The sequence below is a fragment of the Cardiocondyla obscurior genome, linkage group LG18, assembly GCF_019399895.1.
Source record: "Cardiocondyla obscurior isolate alpha-2009 linkage group LG18, Cobs3.1, whole genome shotgun sequence".
Classification (NCBI taxonomy): Eukaryota; Metazoa; Arthropoda; class Insecta; order Hymenoptera; family Formicidae; genus Cardiocondyla; species Cardiocondyla obscurior.
The window spans coordinates 3863797-3882879 of record NC_091881.1 but is presented as its reverse complement, the minus strand read 5'-3'; the positions used below and the strand labels follow the sequence as shown (position 1 = coordinate 3882879).

The 19083-nt window shown below is 45.4% G+C and overlaps 1 protein-coding gene across 2 annotated transcripts in view; it reads right to left on the bottom strand.

The window, feature by feature from the left end:
• LOC139109826 (GATA zinc finger domain-containing protein 14) overlaps positions 1–19083 on the bottom strand; it is a 290995-nt gene that overhangs the window by 237739 nt on the left and 34173 nt on the right. The window contains exons 4-6 of one of the 2 annotated variants that reach the window (XM_070669186.1): positions 13626–13772; positions 12929–13445; positions 12596–12653 (exon numbers count right to left, since the gene is read on the bottom strand). The gene's annotated coding sequence lies outside the window, so the exon portion shown is untranslated. The remainder of the gene's footprint in view (positions 1–12595; positions 12654–12928; positions 13446–13625; positions 13773–19083) is intronic. The other variant, XM_070669187.1, reaches the window with a different exon arrangement.

Genomic DNA, 19083 nt, shown 5'->3' with positions numbered 1-19083 from the left:
AGACTCATTTGGAATGGATTTTTCCATTGAATTTCTACGGAAGAGTCGGCGTGCGGTGCCGTAACATCGGAATAATTCTCTCGTTAGCGCGGGAAGCGGCTGCAGCGTTTAAGCGAAAGGAATAGCGGACGAAAACGCGCGCGCGATTCGGCGCGCTGCACGCGGACTCGGGGCCAGGTAGACGCACGCGGATGTGGCCAGGCATCGCGTGGGAATGTATGGGAATCTACGATACACCGTGGCGTCGGGGCGGCGGCGCCCGAAAGCTGCGGGGGTCCCGGGAATCACTAAGGTGCCCCCGGGACAAATTGTAATATATTGGACAGCCATCGTCTTCCGTGCACGCGAGTGCTACCGTCGTGGACACCCGCGAGGAAACGCAGTGAGAAAACGTAAAGGGGGTATTTCAGGAGTCCCGGGTTAAAACCGGCGATTATTTAAATGTAAATATTCCCTGGTCCACATATACGGATCGCACGTTTCTATCAGGGAGCCTGATAACGCTGTCACGTTTAGGAGACAAAGAAACCGAAACGGGAACGGCTATCGATCCCTGACCGAGGGGGTGACTTTCAACGCGGGCAGCTTTAAAGATTATTCGTTAATTAAAAGACCGTCGCTTCGGAGCTGTTCGTGTTATTGACCCTCGAGCGGCAGACAGGTGTTAATTCGGTAACGGGCCGGTAATTAGACTGTCTAAGTAGCGGCTGCGAAGCCAACCTGTAATAATACGCGCGTATTCCGCAAGTGTGCGTAGATCGCGCGACGCGTTCAAGCGCACGATGCGATTGTCGAAGGTATAAGATAAAAAGTGCCGACCATCGCATACGCACCACGTATCGACCGACCCCGCCGGTTCGCGTATCCGCGTGTAAAGAGCGATTACCCTCGCCGTAATTTTCTCGCGCTCTTTAACGCATCGGGCGACTAATTATTTGTCCCGCCGGTAATTATTTCGTTCCAGCCTGCACGGAGCTGCAGCTTTATCTCGCGTCGCGCCGCGGTCGTGCATTCGCGCGGCGAAGGCGCGATTTTTCAATGTCGCGGATGAACGTGAACGATAACGGGCCGTGCCGTTCCTATCCGTAGCCGCGACGTGTCCGACCTGAGAAAATACTGACTGCCCAGGACCGTGGAAACTCGCTCGACTCGCCTTATCTGCTTTTAAGGAAGCACCGATGAGGCGAGAGTCTATACGCGTATCGAGACCGGCGTAGAATAAAAGTAACGACGTGCGAAAAACGTAACGTACGCAATAAGCGAGGCGCGACGGAATTAATTAAACATCGACGACGTCAGCGATTCGTCTGGAGTTACAAATTATCGTGATTCAATCGTTAAAATTAAAAGCATGCGTCACGTGCTACGTATACGTCTGAAGTATAAATTTTTTCTCCGCAAAACAATTTGATTAATTAAAAAGTTTTTTAATTGTATTTACCTAGGAAATATTCCGCGTTCTTATAACGCTTTCTAATTTAACCGTATGTGCAGAATTTAACTAAAATATTCGTCGCACGCCACAGAAGTCCGGGAAGCCTCTTTCCAGGAGTTGTAAATTGAATTTACGGCGATTAGCCACACACGCGGACCCAATTCCGCGTATATACGGATCGATCTGTCGATTCGTGGCCGCGGCCGGCGGTAGCGTTATCGAGGATAATGTGTCCCGACTAATTTAGAAACGCGACGCTCTCTGCCCGGTGGATCCTGGTATGCCTATGCAGATGGCATTCTAACTGCCATCTAAAAAAAAAAAAAAAAAAAACAAAAGTCGCACTGCCCGTTCCGTTTCTTCCCGCTCTTTCGCGGAGCCCCACGCTAACGAGGTCCTGCCACATCCTGCTCGAAGGACACGGGACTGCGGCCTGTCAATTAAGGACGCAACCATACCGGGCCACATTTCTACCTCCCGCATTTCCCCTTTCCGCTAATCCCACCGCCTCTCCGCGACCATCATCTCAACCTGCATCTCTTTCTCTTGATTCTAATTCTTACTCTAATTTCTCTTCTCGTCTTCGAAAAGACAGACTTCTCTTCCGATCAGCGTCTACTACAGTTTTTCGAAATTAAAAAAAAAAGAATCAAGAACGATCAAGCTGGAGTTAATAAAACTTTCCGCGAGAAGAACAAAATAGATTTACTACCAAGAAAAATTTTTTTTTATACCAAAAAGCGTATCGCTTAAAAGGTATGTTTATTTTTTTTTTTTTTTTTTTTTATTAATTTCGAGCAAAGTAGCTTATGTGTCAAGAAACGGTCGCGTCTATAGATTCTCGAATGCGCATGCCGGAACGAAGGGATCGATGAGGAAGATTGCTCGGGATCGGCGAGACCTCGATACGCATAATGGAACGTCCAAGGAGCGATGCATGCATCTACACACGAAAGACGATACCTCCTGCTCTTCACTTTCCACGCCACGTCTTCTCTCGCTCACGCACAATCGGGTTCCGTTAACGCACCGGGGGGTCCGGCAGCAACTCCGCCGGTGAGAAGAAACGTTAAAAAAAAAAAAAAAGGGAAAAAAGCGCGTCGAGCACAAAACTCACTCTCAACGCGTACGTACCGCATGCGTACGAGACGCGAAACGTATGTATATGCATAGGCTCTCGACTTGCGGTTGAGGTAAGAGACCTGGACGATTATCACGCCAGAGCAATCTCTCATTATCATTCCCGACACTCTTCTTTCTGCTCCCTCTTACAGAATCGCAACTTTTTGTGCTCGCCCACTGCTTAGCGAATACGACTCTACTGTTTCTCTCCGTTTTCTGTCGCGCGCGCGAGAATCTCTCCTCGTACCTGACCCGCGCAAAGGCTTCGCGTAAATCTCACGACATTTTAAAACAACGTTCGGTTGTGAGCTACAGAAATTAAATTCGCTAACAATCGACGAGCAATTAACAAAGAAAATTTAATTGAAAGCATTTATTAAAAGTCGCGAAATGTGCAACGTTTCCCTGATCGCGTTTGAAAATTAAATTCCCTTTTCCCGTGAGCAAAAAAAAAAAAAAAAAAATAGAATGTATCACTTAAACGTTATTTCGAGCGGAAATACCGTCAGGCAATCCCAGATAGGAAACACCTCCGTCTCGAGCCCGTTTGATTTGAATTATGGTTCCCGCATTGTCATCGCGCGATTAAGAAAAAAAACTCATTATTTCGCGAAACGCAAGGGGATAATCCTCGAATGCCTGCGGCGGAACAATACGATTTGTTTGCTATGCAAAATCCATTGAATCGCGTGTGGTCAATTATATTATGTTAAGTAGAGCATACGCGCGGCCTGTGACGTATCGTGCGGCGAGATCTCCGGCCGGGCCCGGTGGCCCATTCCTCGGGCTCCTCTAATAACGTATTGTGCCCCTCGCGTGGCATATTAGGTTTATGCTAATACGGCGTGCCGAAGATGCGTCGATCGAATCTCTTCTTTTCTCTCTCTCTCTTTCTCCCGGCCCGCGCGATTTCTCACAACCGCGGCAAGCGTAGGCCGTCTCATAATGAATAAAAGCCGCCGCGGAAGTCGCCGCGACGCGCCGACGACTACGATTTTCAAGATTCGAGGGCATTTTCCTCACGAACCTAAGTCCGCTCGCGGATTTCGACGCAATTTATAATTGCACCCGGGGAACGTTCGGTGATTAATAATTTATATAGGTATATATACGTTATTATACGTAGTTACGCGCTTAATTGCAACGCGTGCCAATCATCATCGGGCCAACTAATTCTTTCCCCGCGAAAGGGACTCGTACGGATATTAATGGAAATAAATTAATATTAACGAGAGCGTCCAATCAAGTCGCGACATCGCCGAGTCGATCGGCACAAAGAAACGCTTTCGGACTGGAATGCCACGTGAAATTTCGGCCGATATTTGCATTTCTCTCGTCATGCTGCTCATCACATCACCGTGTAAATCCCTGGTCCGGGGGATCCGATACAATGGCTCGGGCGAAAGAGAAAGAGAGCAACGGGCGAGGACCGAGGGGAACGAGAGAGGCGAAAGATAATTGTACGGACGGCTAATGGAGTTCGGGAAAAATGAAGCCGCGCTCACCAGGTGGGTCCGCTTTAAATGCATCAAATCGCTGCTAAGTGAGGTTCAACGTGGGACCAGGTGAGAGATGGCCTGCCTCCTTATCCCGTTTCCTCTTACTCCCGAATAGGGCGTGGGTCAAACGGTTAATTATTATATTGGCCATTAAGCGAGCAATTTTTCATTTTTGGACGGCGCTGCGCGCCGAAATGTCTTGTCCGCTTTTCGAAACGGAAACCACGAGAATTATTCCAGGGCAAGGAGGTACTTCGGAAGGCGCCCTGTCGACGTCGATTAACGCCAAGCTCGGGGAGAATATGACGGCTCGCGCGTGCAACGCGAATGCAAATTTCAACGATCTCAGATTAAAGGAGAGGAATTTCGCGAGGAATTTTGAAAGACGGCGCGGGACCGAACCGCGAGGGATATCAACGTCTTATCCAAAGAATCTACACCGCGACAACGCCAATCTAGTCGGACGAATTATAATTTCCCGACCGGTTCGGGACAGACAGCGAGCTTTAAAAAAAAAAAAAAAAAAAAAAAAAGCGGAGGGGCCTAGTTGACGAAAATTCCACGGACGCTCACTTTTATTTCGACGTGAACAAGCGGCCACTTGTGTGGACACACGAGCGTTAAACTACACATGCCTGAACGGTATTTCTCTTTCTCTCTCTCTTTCTCTTTTTCTCGGCACATCGCTTTCGGGTGTCTTCCTTTATTTCTCGGAAGATACCTCCTTAAAAAACGTGATCCACGCTGCATACTGAGTCCCGTTGACTTGTCCCTCCCTAATCTTAACGGCTCGTGTCGAGCTGATTAGCCCTTGTTTACAATCGGCCAGCTTTTCAAGGGCCCGCGGCAACGAAACCTCGTGTCCCGGCGAAAATAATGTCCCCTGGCCGGTATCGGCCGAGACATTCGGAAGTGGTGGCGTTTGGGTCTCTAGGCCTTGATGTTGAACGCGCAAAATTATGGTCGGCATCTCGTGAGTTATCGCGCGGCTATTTACGGACGAAAAAGACCACGAGGGATCCGTCGCGGAATAGACGTTTCGTTTTTGCGGTTCTGGCTTGCGAGATTATAAATTCGATGTCGAGAATCGGTCGGGAGTTCAATTAAAAATTAAAGAAAAGAACAGACGAAAAGGAGGAATTAAAAAAAAAAAAGTGTGGCGCAGAGATTAATGCAATACAAACAGCGGAATAATCGGCTTTCAATCGTGTTAGACTTGGCGCGACGCGACGAGAACGTGCGTATTTTGTGCGGAGTTATAAAGCCCTCGAATAGTTTTTGTTTTGCGGTTACGGTATAAACGTAGCCTCGTTACATCTAGATTTAAACACGCGGCTCGCGTGTACCGACCACTTAATATCGAAATAATCTGTATATTTTAGCATACGGATATACGCCTTGCACATTCTTGGCGGGATGCGTGAGTTGTCGCGTCGCATTTGAGCAACGATGCGGGTAAGATATGAGCCTAGGGGACGTATTCCCTCGATTCGCAGATCTATCGCCTGTATCGCCTTCACGCATCAGTTTCATAACCGAATGATAAGGACGACAAACCGTGGTAAAGTTACCGCTTAAAAATCCTTGATGAAAAGAAAAAATATATGCACGTACGGAGAAAGAAGAGTTTATTTCCTTTTTTTTTTTTTAATAATAATAATAATTATTATAATTTCTCGTTGATTTCATTAACCTGTTCTAAACACTACTGTAATTTAAAAAAAATTCTTTACGATTTTTTAAAATAATTATTTATTAAATTTGAAACGAAGATCAATAGATAAATTATCACGGATTAAGAAATAAAATTCGAGGGATATCAAATATCTTCTCGTTGCGCAAAAGAACAAATTTCAAGGAATCTCCTCGTGGAGGATTACGCAAATAGTTGTCATGTCGCGGGGGTGCAGGAATCTAATTTGTGCCTCGGCCGACGATACGATCTGAAATCTGATTAATGCGAAACTATGTAAATGCCGAGATGGGGGGGGAGAAGGGAGCGAGGGGGAAGGGCTCGTTCAATTATACAGTACGTTTTACTCCCGATGTGCATAGCGGACCGTGCTTCTTTTTTCAAACAACTTTCCATGCAACTTCGGACGCCGCCGAGAGAGCCTATTAAAGTGCAGGCACGCGATTTAGTGAGTAGACAAGAACCCAGTTCCGCGTGTAAGTGGGTGTCGGGAAAACTCATTTGGATTCTTGCCCGAAAATACGCCCGGGAGCGTTCTTGCACGCGCGGAACATCGTTCCCGGTGATCCACCGCGAAGTGAAATTCCTCATCGTGGCTAAAGTTCGATTTCACAGAAAGTTATTCGACCCACCCCGCTTCGCATTGAACCGATCGGCGAGTTCGGGCTCCGTAAATTTGCCGGCGAAATATGACATAGCGTCCCACTCGTAAAATTCGTGAGAAACAAATTTCTTCGGAGAAGAGTTCTGAAGTAATGCCCGTAACAAATATCCCAGAGCCTCTACCTTATCTCCCGCTCATTATACAATACTTGTAAATATGCGCTCGTGTATACATATATTTTAGTGGCTAATTAATGTCACGTAGATATATCGGCGCTGTTAGTCTGCACGTCGTAAATATGCTCCTCGCTGATAATACTCCTCAAATTCACGCAAATCTGGCACGAGGATAACTCAATGATGTATTTTATCATCAGCAGCTGGGATGAGGAAGCGAGAGGGAGAGAGCAGTCAAAAAAAAAAAAAAAAAATAGCGTGGAAAAGGGACAGCGGCGCGGAGCCGAGGGAAAAAGACGAGGCGACAGGTGAGCTGAGAGAGAGAGAGAGAGAGAGAGAGAGAAAAGGAGAGAAGCGGCGGAGGCGCGAGAGAAAGGAAGAGGATTAGACAGAAATAAACATACCTGACGGTTCGCGCGAGCACGGCGGCGGTTTATTATTTCGTCTGTGGCGAAGCGGAGCCTTGTTAACCGTCCCGAGGACCAATCGGAGACTCTCTACCATGGACGCCCCGACCATCGGGCAACCAATGGGTGCACGTTGTGCCACGTACACGCTACATCGCGTGTCGGCTCAGCACCTCCTCTCGCATCGCCACCCGGAGTCGCGTGTGTGTTTCCCTCCGCGCGCGCGAGAACCCTTTTACGCAACCTTCTCCTTCGTTTTGCGGTGTCACGCCGGCCGTGTGTAAGTTACGCGCGCCTATACGTGTGCACGTGTGGGCGCACGTGTGTGTATGTATGTGTATGCGCGTATGCGTATGCTTCGCTCGCCCGCTCGTCCGTACGTTCATCCGAGCGACGGCGAGGTGCGCGCGAACCTCGACGTCGGTCGGCGCTTTTGTTTTATTCGCGAATTCTCTTCTTCGTTCGTGCAAACGCGCGCTTCACCTTCGTCTCGCCCCCGTTTTCTCTCTTTCTCTCTTTCAAAAAAAAAAAAAAAAAAAAACGGAGAGAGAAAGTAAAGAGAAGGCGAGAGAGAGAAGAACGTGCCCTCCGCGCGGTAAGGATCATCCCTCTTCCCGTCTCTCCAACCCCCTCGCGCCCACCCGTCCGTCGCGCACCTCTGCGCTTATCGCGTTGGATTGCAAGGAAACACCAGGGAGAGAGCCTAACAAGCACGCACCCCGTGACAGTTCATTATCGATTCCGCACCCCGCGCCACCCCCTTTCCCTAGCTCTTTTTTTTCCCCCCACGCGAGAATGCACGTCAGAGAACGCGAAGGGCACGCTCTAGCAAGACTTTTCGCGACTCGAACCACACGCGTTTTTAGAATCCCCGCGAGCGAATCGCCTAAGACTGCCCGGATAAGACGTTCTCTCTCGTTCCTCGAGTCTTTATCCGAAGATTTACGCGCGGGCACTAATTTACGTCGACAAATTCGCTTCTTTTCCTTTTTATCATCGCACATAATTCAGTCAGCGCCGGCGGAGTTTGTAGTCGAGTTAATGACTCGTTAACGAGCTCTCTGGCCCGCTCGATTATCGCGCCACGTTGTCCGATATGACAGGTACGTACGCTCGCAAAACACACAGCTCGCAGCTGGTTGCGCAACGCGACCGGTTCGCGTGTGCGTGCGCGCGACCACGGGCGTTTTCGTCGAATCGGATAAATACCGATACCTATCGCGGAGATCTTAATTATTTTCCCTTTTTTTTTTTTTATTCCCTCCCGATCGCCTTGTTCGCAAATCGACGCCGCGCGTACCGGCTTCTCGCCGCGCTCGCGAACTTTCCCATTTGCGATAATCACGTGCACTGCCGCGCGCACTCTTGTCACTCGTTAATAACGGAACAATTTTTACGCCTCGAAAAACCGCTAATGACAACTAGCTCGCCGCACCGAAAGCTCGACTGTCAACCTGCCAGCAGTTAAATTCGCAAATCTATGTCTATGCCGGGCAAAATAACGAAAAGTATGCGACCTGCATTATACAAAATGTTAGACGATGCAAACTCGCTTGTACGGCAAGAAAACAACCTGCTAGAAAACTATAATATATGCAAATCTAGAACTTGCATTCAACATATTCCTAGTCAGTATAACAATAATATCAAAAATAAATTCATTAAAAAAAATGTACCATAAAAGAAGAAAATATATATCCAGCAAAAAACTTAAATCTGGTAGCTGCAGTTTAAGTTTGTCTTTAAAAAAAAAAAGTTCGTATAAACATATAAAATAATTTAATAATACTAGTAATTAAGCGTGTTAATTCGATATTTTATATAAATGTTTACTCGGCGCCGAAATTATAAGGAATATATATCTGCGGCTGGACACCCGGAGTTAATAAGCGTAACGATAAGCCCGCGATAGCTTCGTTTGTGCTAATGTGGGAATGTTTTCGGCGGAGAAGCCGAACACTTTCGTTGCATATTTAAAATGTTAATCGAGGGCCCGGCGACGACATGCCTCCCCGAATATACGGCCGCTTCGTGAATAGCTTCTGAGATCGGGGGAAACGATTCTTTGAAACGATGTGACACCTCGCGTGATGTACGAGCGCACATTGGAGTACTTGTTAATTCAGGAACGGCAGTTTCCGTAGGATGCCAACGGTTAATGGCTGTACATTTTGAGTAACGTCTTCGCGCCTCGCCGGGGTGGACGCGCGCATGAAAATGCCGCCCGCCCGCCGCGTTTCACTCCGTATTACCATGCTACTTTGTACCCGATACCACAACGTGGGCAGCAAAGAGTCGACGTCACGTAGCCGGTGTTAAAGTGACACTCGTGGGCTGCACGAAGCCCATCGCTCGAAATACAGTTTCGACCGTTCGAAGCGTGGTCCGATATCGACGTCAAAAAAAAAAAAAAAAAATTAATAATACTACCGTCGAATAATTTCGCAACGGCGTTTGTTGGACGAAAGACTTGGGTTTCTTCATAAATTTTGTTACGAGCTCGCGAGCGTGACAAGAAACAGCTCGGGGAATTTTTGAGCGAACCGGTTTCGAGATCTGGAGATTGATCTAATATCACGTTTTGCGTATTATTTTAATCTTCTATTATTCAGTGCGTATCGAGAGTACCGAACGTGCGAGATAATATCTTAATACGCATTCGGGTACCCAGATAACTGTGTGACGCAGGCACCGCCGAGTATGCGTTCGAGAAAACGTGTCTATCGCGCCGGCGTGATGTAATTTGTTTAATACAGAGCGACAGATATTGTCGCGTGCGAACGACACGCAGTCGGTGTAATAATCGAAAACTGATTGACGACGATTCTAAAACTAAGTTAAAATTATCTTGTCCGGCCAATTGACTTTCGATACGACTTTATCGGGCCGATCGGTCCTTTTTTGCGGGACAGCCGCGATAAGGATCGCCAACGAAAATTCTGCATGCTCGAGCGTCGCGGTGACACGGGCCCACCGGTGCGAGATCGCCGCGGAGCACGTGTTTCGGGGAGATCGCAATTAGCATAATTCCGAGGAAATCATTCCGCGTCCCATCCACTCGACGAAATTCGAGGATTTGCGTGAAAAGTTACGGCAGCCGTCATGCGCGGGAGATCAAACGACCGTCGGTCTATAGTCGAGGCAGGTCACGTCGACGTTGTCATAGAAGGACGGAGAAGTGTGACGAAGGTGAACCGCGAGAACTCGCATTTTTTTTTTTTTTTCGGAAACGCGCCATGTCGACGCATCGAGTGCGCGCGTCATCAGTATGCGTCGCGTTGCGTGTGTATTATGTCACCCGCCACCGACAATCCCTCACAGTATCGCCTGATAATCCCCGAATCTACGATAGAATCAGCCGTCGGTCTCGACCGAGTCGTGGGTGGCGAACTTTGGCTCGCCGTGGAGACAAAGTGATCGCGACGCATTTTTTAAAAAAGCAACCGCAAAATTTTGAAATATTCATACTTTCGACTCTTCCACAACATTTAATCTAGTGTATTTTCTCGCAAGTATTTCGGGAACGTGTTTTTTTCTTTTTCTTTTTTTTTTCCTATTTTTTTTCTTTACAAAGTTTTCTTAATCGTATCGCTCAACTTTCGACTGAATGCGCGGTAAATATTCCTGAAGGCTTATCCGAACGCGGCCACCTTCCGTGAATGCTCGCTCGATCGTTGCGACGTCGTCCACGTAGCATGATTCTCGAATTTTTGTCAGGAACGTAGAAGGAGTAACATGTACGCGAAGCTGACACGCGTCGCGTGACGCTCTCGCTGCGAGAACGTGTGACTGCGAGACATAAGCCGGCGAATTAATGGGGTTATTTTTTTATTCAACGGCAGGGTACTGACCATTACTCCCTCGTCCACCACCCGTCCGCGTCGCCTCTCTTATATACCTTATATATTTTATTTTACTTTACAGGACCCGGTGTCATAGAGTCGCGTTAGCCACGCTAGCGCGTGAACTCGCTATCTCGCAACATAAAGCGATCTGATACCCCGATACGAACGAGTTCGTTACGTAGATCGATCGCGTCACGTTTCCGCACGTGCGTTATATGCGCTTCGTACATTAAGAAATAATCATCGGGTTAATCATTAAACCCTTACGCCTTTATCAAAATTTATTTATCTGAAATAAGAACTCGCATTTAAAGGGAAATTTATCGCTTTTAAAAAGACACGATTTCTTTTCGGACTTTCCGGCGGCTAAAGCTTTTCAGTCGCGCTGCCATTTTTACATCGTGCGTGCGTGCGTGCCCGATTCCATTATTACGAACCGTCGCATTATCGCGGACGCAGGACAAGCCGCTGATTTCGATCCGACGAGTCGGAACAAATGGCCACCACGAAGGCGCGCCGTTTCTCTCTACAAAAATAAAGGAAAAGCTCGCGTTGCAACCAAACGGGCTTCATACGCCATCGGCATTGATCGCGATCTATCACGAATCGAAATTTATACGTGCGAGATATATATACTTTCTTTTTTTTATTTCTTTTTTTTATCTGCTGCTTGTATGCGGAAGCGGCACGTTAACTGTCTGATAATTAGGGCTCTGCGAAACCCGTACGCAATGCGTGCTCGTATCCTCGCTTATTACCTACAATCTAGCCGCGATAGCGGTCACCAGGCTCGTTTATTTAAAGACGGAAACATCGAAATTAAACGCGCTGTTCACCTTTGCTCGAGGAGTAGAAAACGCGGATATTCGTAAAATTCTGATCGATTCGTTCTCGACTGTTTAGAGAGACTGCATTGCGTGCGTTTTACGACGTAAAATCGGCCTAACGTTCGCAGGGGTAATTATCGTCGCCATCGGGCCAAGCCCTCGTTACGAAAATCCGTGCCCGTAATTACTCAAGTCTTATTGAAATGTAGAGGATAGGTGACAACTATCCAGAGACCTCACCTCGCGCGCCTATACCTCACGGTAAAAATAATGTAATTCTGGTCACGTCGAAAGAACGAGAGATTTTTATCGCGACGTGGCTCCTCGTCGTAATGCCTATGACGCTCCAGCACTTCCACTCGTCACGCATATCTCTTGTTTCGAAGCGTGTCCGCGATCGCAACCTCACAACGGTATCCGAGGAAAATTAAGAGGAATGAAAGAAAAGATGGAACTTTCAAGGAGACCGCTAAATCTTAGAAGAATTACGCGTAGTGTTGCGAAATTCTTAGCACATTTGCAAGACATTTACCTAACACATTGATTTTTTCTTACTTTAATTTTTAATTTATTTTTAATTAACGAAATTAGTTAAACGGTATTTTTTTTATAGAGAACGATATTTCAACGAGATTTTAACGATATTTGTTACGCATCGGATAGTGATCGATTAACGTCGAGTACGTCGCAAGTACGTCGAAAACTTTGACTACGTTCCAGGTAGTCGAGAATTGCAAGCTACACTACTTGTCAAATAACAAACACTACTATAGGCAACGATTTAAATATAATTTAAATTATATATTTATAACGTTTAAATATATAATATAAATTATATATTTAATTATGTAATTAACAATGTTGTTAATGATTATTATAATTCAAAATATATCGATTTACTGATTCATAATTGATCATACAGATTTTATACAGATTATATTTTATCATAAATACGTTGCCTAGATAAAAAAAAAACATGCGACTCACATTTGATGAGATGCGGGCGGAGTTCAGCTACACGAAGATAGAAGGATGTAATGATAATCTGTAACACACAAAAGAAAAACAAATATGAAAAATATGCATAAAATAATCATCAATTTTAAACATAATTTTATGCAAAAAAAATTTTCTTTTCATACAAGATATTTAATAATGTAATTATCTAATTTTCTAAATATTTTTGCAAAAAAAATTTCTCTAAAAATTTAGGTCTCTTTTTCTTTATAATTATTTCACTAATTACTATCATGAAAATAAAATAACCCGAATAAATAAAAAGAAAAATTACTTTAATTTAATAAAAAAAAAGATAATTACCCATACGATGCTCCGCCGATGCCCGATGTCCATCCGGGACCTGCTCCTCCTCTCAGAACTCAGATCTACAGGTCACAACATCCACAGGTCACTCGCGACACTCGCGAATACGCGCGCGGATTGCTTTATTAATCGACCGACACTGGCGGTACTCCCGTTTCTAAAATTTATAAATAAATTTCGATCGCCCGGTTACTTTGTTCGGTTTCGCGACGAACCCCGACCGTGGTTCGAATTATATTCGATCGGCGACGACGGTAGAGCTGTAAAGAACTATTATATTGTACATACATATAATACAATTGAGATAAATACATAGAAACTACAACTACTACTACTACAAATATTACTAAAAAGCAGGTTTTGGTTTACGCGGAGCACCGATAACGCGAATTTTTAAAAGATTTTTCCGGGTTTAGAATAATTTTTCCACCCGAAGTTCTTAAATTAAAAAAAGGAAAGAAATCTATCACCACTTACTGGACATTGCGCTGCAGCGGAGTTAAAGACAAGTAATCTGTAACAAATAAAGAAAAAATTTAAATGTATAAATGCAAAGAATACATTTTTATGTTTTAGTTACAAAAATGTATACGCGTTTCTATGTAATTTATCAATTAAATATTTAAAAATTAAGTTGTCTGTTATTTAAATGATACAGATATTAATTTATTAATGAAAAGGAAGTGATTCTTACCCAGGGGTTGCTCCGCTGGTGCCTGATGCCTATCCGAGGCCTCCTCCTCCTCTCAGGGTATCCTTGGGTTGTTGGATACCTTTCTTCTGCATCATGGATACTCGCGACACCCGCGACCATGACTTTACGGAGTTGAAGACAAGTGATCTGTAACAAATAAAGAAAAAGTTTTTATGTATAAATTCAAGGAATATATTTTCGCGTCATATACACGCGTTAGAAGTTCGTGGGATGAATATTTTCTGAATAGCCGAAATAATATTCCGTTTAACATGCAACAGAAGTTCTTTTGCCAAAAACATTAACAAGGTCGCTGGCCTTGGCTTGACCGGCTAGGCGCGATCGATATTCCCTCGCTACCCTCCCTCCTCCCCCTACTTCACCCACCCACGCATTCCTCTGCCGGAAAGCCGATAACACGCACGCGGCGGATCTCCGCATATACGCACGTGGTCGGAAAGTAAGTCGCTTTTAACGATTAAAGCCCTCGATCAATTTCGCTTCTATGAGCAATGATACGTGCGTTGGAGTACTTAAAATTGGTTGTAACGAAGTAAATTTCAGAGAGAATACGGAGAGAATAATATCTCGCGGCCTACATATTTTACACATACTGTAAATTTATTCGGCTTATTTTATTATTGCGATAATAATTAGTAAAATAATTATAAAAAGAAAGACTTTAAATTTTAGAGAAATCTTCTTTTGCAAAAATATTTCAAAAAATAGATAATTACATTATTAAATATTCTTTTACATTTACAATAGTTAAAAATTAAACATATCACAAGATCGATTGTGTTTCTCATAAATTCTTTGTTAAAATATAAAATAAAAAATTCTAAAACTCGTGCTCGGCAATGTATTCGTGTTTTGAAACTTGGTTTCGCTTTACCGGTTTGACTTAACAGTTTTCGCACAAAAACCGGCCGACAGTTTCCAAAGAGCGAATGCGTTAAGTCTCGCGGCAGATAGTGTCGGATAACGATAATCGCTACGACTACACCTGGACGAACGTAAATTAGTCGAAATCTCTCAGCATCGCGCGTGTAACAGGATACAACTCCATAACATTCCGCCCGAATCCTGCCACTCGGATCTCTCCCCTTTGAAATATAAAACGTTAGAAATGCAGGTCGAAAAAAAATTGGAGGCCTCTAGACGCATTTTCTAGGTGAAGACGTGTTTCTCGCCCGACGATATATCAAAGCTAAATTTTAAATTCAAAACATCGGACTAAAAAAGAAATTAAAAAAAAAGAAAAAAAAAAAATTTTAATACACTGATTCGTGTAGAAAATAGAATCAAAAAAATTCGCAGACTATGTTCAATCGAAATTAGAAATAAACCTATGCCTAACTATCGAAGAAACTATCGAAGAACGCTGGTAAGACGTTGTCAACCCCGATCGGCGCTCCTTCCTCGTGAGTGCATCTCATCGAGACAAATGGGTCAACGTACGACAGCTGACTCAAAACGGATGAATCATCGTGCGCATCAGTTGTAACCATCCGTCCTGGCGTACCCGCTCACGCTCCATACTTCGCCCGGAGAAGAGAAATTGTAAAAAGCGAACAACAACTATAGAGGCACGCCGAAAAAAATCATACGAAGCCACGGAGCCCGTCGCGGTCCGAAGTGACCCAAGAATAATCACATGTATGAACGTCCGAAATAAATTTCAAATATTATTTAAATTATAAATTTCTTCTTATTAAAAACCTCTTCCGCTTCCTTTTTCGTAGTGCGATATTATTTTTACGTCTCCGCCAGGTCTCGAAACTTTTAAAGCAAAGCGCAGAGTTGGTTTCTCTTGCTTTCGAGAAATCGTCTCGTATTGCGTCCGCGATGTTGTATCTTTGAAAACCGTGCTTGTTTTCGCGAGATGAGATCGGAGCATAAAGCATTCTCCGTTGCGGTTAACGGTTCACCTGGTGCTCTTCGCCGCGTTTTATACGACAAATCGCATGAATTACGTCATCGGAATTTTGTCGCGCAATGTAACGTCCGCGAGTACGACTCGTCGCGCTTTAATGGAATGCGAGGTAGAGACGTAAATTGAAGTGATTCATTTTGAAAAAGAATGCACATTAGCAAGAATAAAATCAGCGCGCTCGTAAATCTACGAGGTAAATGCCGAGTAAATATTGTCGGCGCCGGTATTTTTATCCAGATATCATTTCAATCCAAAAAGTTATCTCGATAAATTAACCAAGAATAATTACACCTTCGCCCTACGCGTTTTAATTTTACTCTTCTGCCTTCAAAGGCTTCAACGCGCAATTTCGAATTCTGAATTCGACTCGCGGATTTTCAGCCGAGATACGACACTCTACGTTACTACGGCTTCAGAATATTGTTCCTTCGGGATTACGTTTCCAAATATGACGGCGATCGCGAGATAAGAGCGAGGAGAAACCGACCGTGCCGTGTACGACCGTGACAAGCGCTGCTGGATCTCGCGACGAATTCCCGACCGCGGGGAACAATGTAATATACGTCGTGTGTGAGTACGCAGGAGATCGCGCGGAACAATGTGCGCTGCCGGGTCGAGCATACGTACAGTGAAAAGGCAGATATGGCATCAACCGCGGCAAAGGCGGCTAGCGTACGTAACTTTGCCGTGGTGTGTGTAGTTACACGAAATGTCGTAGTAAATGTACCGCGGATCGCCGATCGCCGAGGACTGAGGGGTGCTAAAAGGGAACCCGCTTCACTACTTCCCTCGTTCTCGGCGGCCGAGGATGGGAGGAATCAAGAGCTAGAGAAGTCACGTACGCTAGCCGCCGTCGCCGTAGCTAACGCCATACCTGCTCTTCGGTATACATACCCAGCGAAGAAGGAAGACGAGGCGGCGAGCGAGAACGCAGGGGGGAGATCCGGGGGGTAGAGGAGTACGAGAGAGTCACGCACGTACGCTGGGCCTTATCGTCGCGTTCACATCCGCCGACTCGAGGCGAATAGAGAGAAAGCGGAGAGGGCGGAAGGAAAGGGGAAAAAAAATACTGGATTCCCAGGATCCGCGAGCTCCCTCCGAGGGCGGCGAACGCGCGTACGCCAGTAATGCGGAAGAGATTTCATGCGGGTTAACTTCGCCAAGTGCAGACTCGAGAGAGACCGACCTCTATCCGCACGGCCAATTTGTGCACCGCCGGCGCTGGTTGATTAATGCACGGCGCAACGTATCGCGGTAAGTTACGGGAGAGAGAGCGCTTATGAGAAGACGTCGGAAGCGTTCGCGGACGATCTCGCGGAAATTTCGCCGAGGGAGACCCCGCCTATGGAAGTGTTGCGACCTTAGCTTTTTTTCAAATCGTTAATAATTAATAATCAAATAGTTTCTAGAGCATCGGCTTAGATTTGTTAAATAGATAAACGAAAGATTAAAAATATATCAAACGTAATAAGGACAAAAAAATTTTTTTTTCTTAATTATTAAAAAAATTTTTTTTTTAATAAATATTACCAGAATTAAAATAAATTTCGTTGCCTATCTGTTTAAACATTAGACTTCCCCGTGCGATACTTAAAGCGACAATAAATAGCGAGTTGATTTATTATTCAAATTGCATTAAATATGAACATGAAAGATTCGCGTTGCACGGTACCAGGAAAGCAAACCAGGAAATGTCGTGCGAGCTTACTCCTGCCGCGAACTTGTACGTTTTCAGGGTATCCAATAAAGCTGGATAGGAAACGTTATGCAACTATGTGCAATGTGACTCTGCCTATCTATGACTTGGCTCGACGCAGATCCTATCGGTTTCCGAAGGTTGACAGTATCGCACCGCAAAAAGTAGTATACCACAGCAACTAAGTCAAGCTTACGAGCTGGCACGTGTGTCGTACGCCGCATTAATGTCAACAGCATGCAATATGATCATTCGTAACCGCAAATCGTACTGTGTTCTCACGATCATTTTTCTGGCAAAATTGATGACTGCCGCGCGATCACGCGATACCTCAAACGCAACTGACACTGGAAAATCTCTTTTCATAAACTTATATTTTCTTACATCCTTCGCGAAATGCATTTCAATTATACATTAATCTAAATTTCTACATTATCCGTAAAAGAGGAAAATCGTAAATATTGCAGAAGGAACGCTAGCCGTTTATTTGTCGCTCGAGGCAAAGAAAATTTTATACGAAACATAAACGGGATTTTGCCGCTGAAATCTCGAGGTGGCTTCAATCTATCGACTAGCTAATTAAATAATCCTCCTGGACGTAGTCGCGGCTCGTAGACGGTAGGAACAGGTCGATACATCTCATTGTAACAGGATAAACAGGAGTTGGGACACGGCGGTGGCTCGAGGAGCGACGACGAGGCTGGGGAGGGACGAAGTCGGAGGACGAGGCTGCAGGAAGAGAAGAAACCGAACGGTGGGTGGAGGGCGAGATCTTGGGAAAGAGGCAGGGCAAAGGGGGGCTTAGCTTCGGTTCGTGGGCCCACCGGCCGTTGGAATCCGAGATCGCGTCTGATCGCAATTAAGGCTCCGCTCCGGCTGCGGCTGTGAATATTTTATTCCAGTCGTTGTCTCCTGCTCTTCGTCTCCTTTTCTCTTTCTCGTCCCTTTTCCTCTCCTTTTTTCTCTTCCTTCCCCGCCCCCTCCCCTTCTCGATTTCTCTCCTCGCTCTGAACCCTCTGTACACCGGCAGTATTACACCGTGCGCGCACCACCGCTCCTTTCGCTTCCACCTCGAGACAACACACGTTTCGGATCCCTTCCTCATAATGCGAAGGGACCGCTCCGCGTCCGGCCCTTTCCCTCCCTTGCCCTCACCCGCCTACGTACCCCCGGGTCGGGGGAGGCACCCATTTCGAAACAAGCGAATTTGAATACGGCCGGCCAGGTCCAGAAACAATGGGGACATCGACGGACCACACGGGCTGCGAGCAAATGGTCGAACAACCGCGGGACATGCGTTCCGGCAAGGATTGCTCCTTTTTCACGAGGCCGCGAAACTACCCACGGAACTACTGGTGCAAACTATCGGCAGGTTGATCCTTATTGCAGCTCGCAACGCGTGGTCGGTCTTCGATACCGGCAGCGTTTATTAATTTATTTAAATATTAAGATATTAAAATTAATTTTCTATTTTTTAATATCGGAAAAGAATTTAATTATGTGTGATCGGCATAAAAAAAATTTTTTTTTTTTGGAGTTTCCAGTTAAAATTTTTTAATTTCTCTTTTGTCATGTGACAATACGATGAGCGTAAGAAGAATAGCTGCATTAAATTTCATCCAGCCGCGTTTGTCTCCGGGAAATAAAGTATCCTGCAATCTCCTTCTACTGCATTTCGATATTCAGCGAGAGCCACAAATTCGTTATCGAGGGAGAAGGTCGGTAATTCGGTGGTTCCTCGACAGGAAGGAAAGGACGAGAATCGCCAGGGGTACGAGAGAGCGAGGAAAGGAAGGACCTTTTGTGAAATCGATACCGAGCGAAGA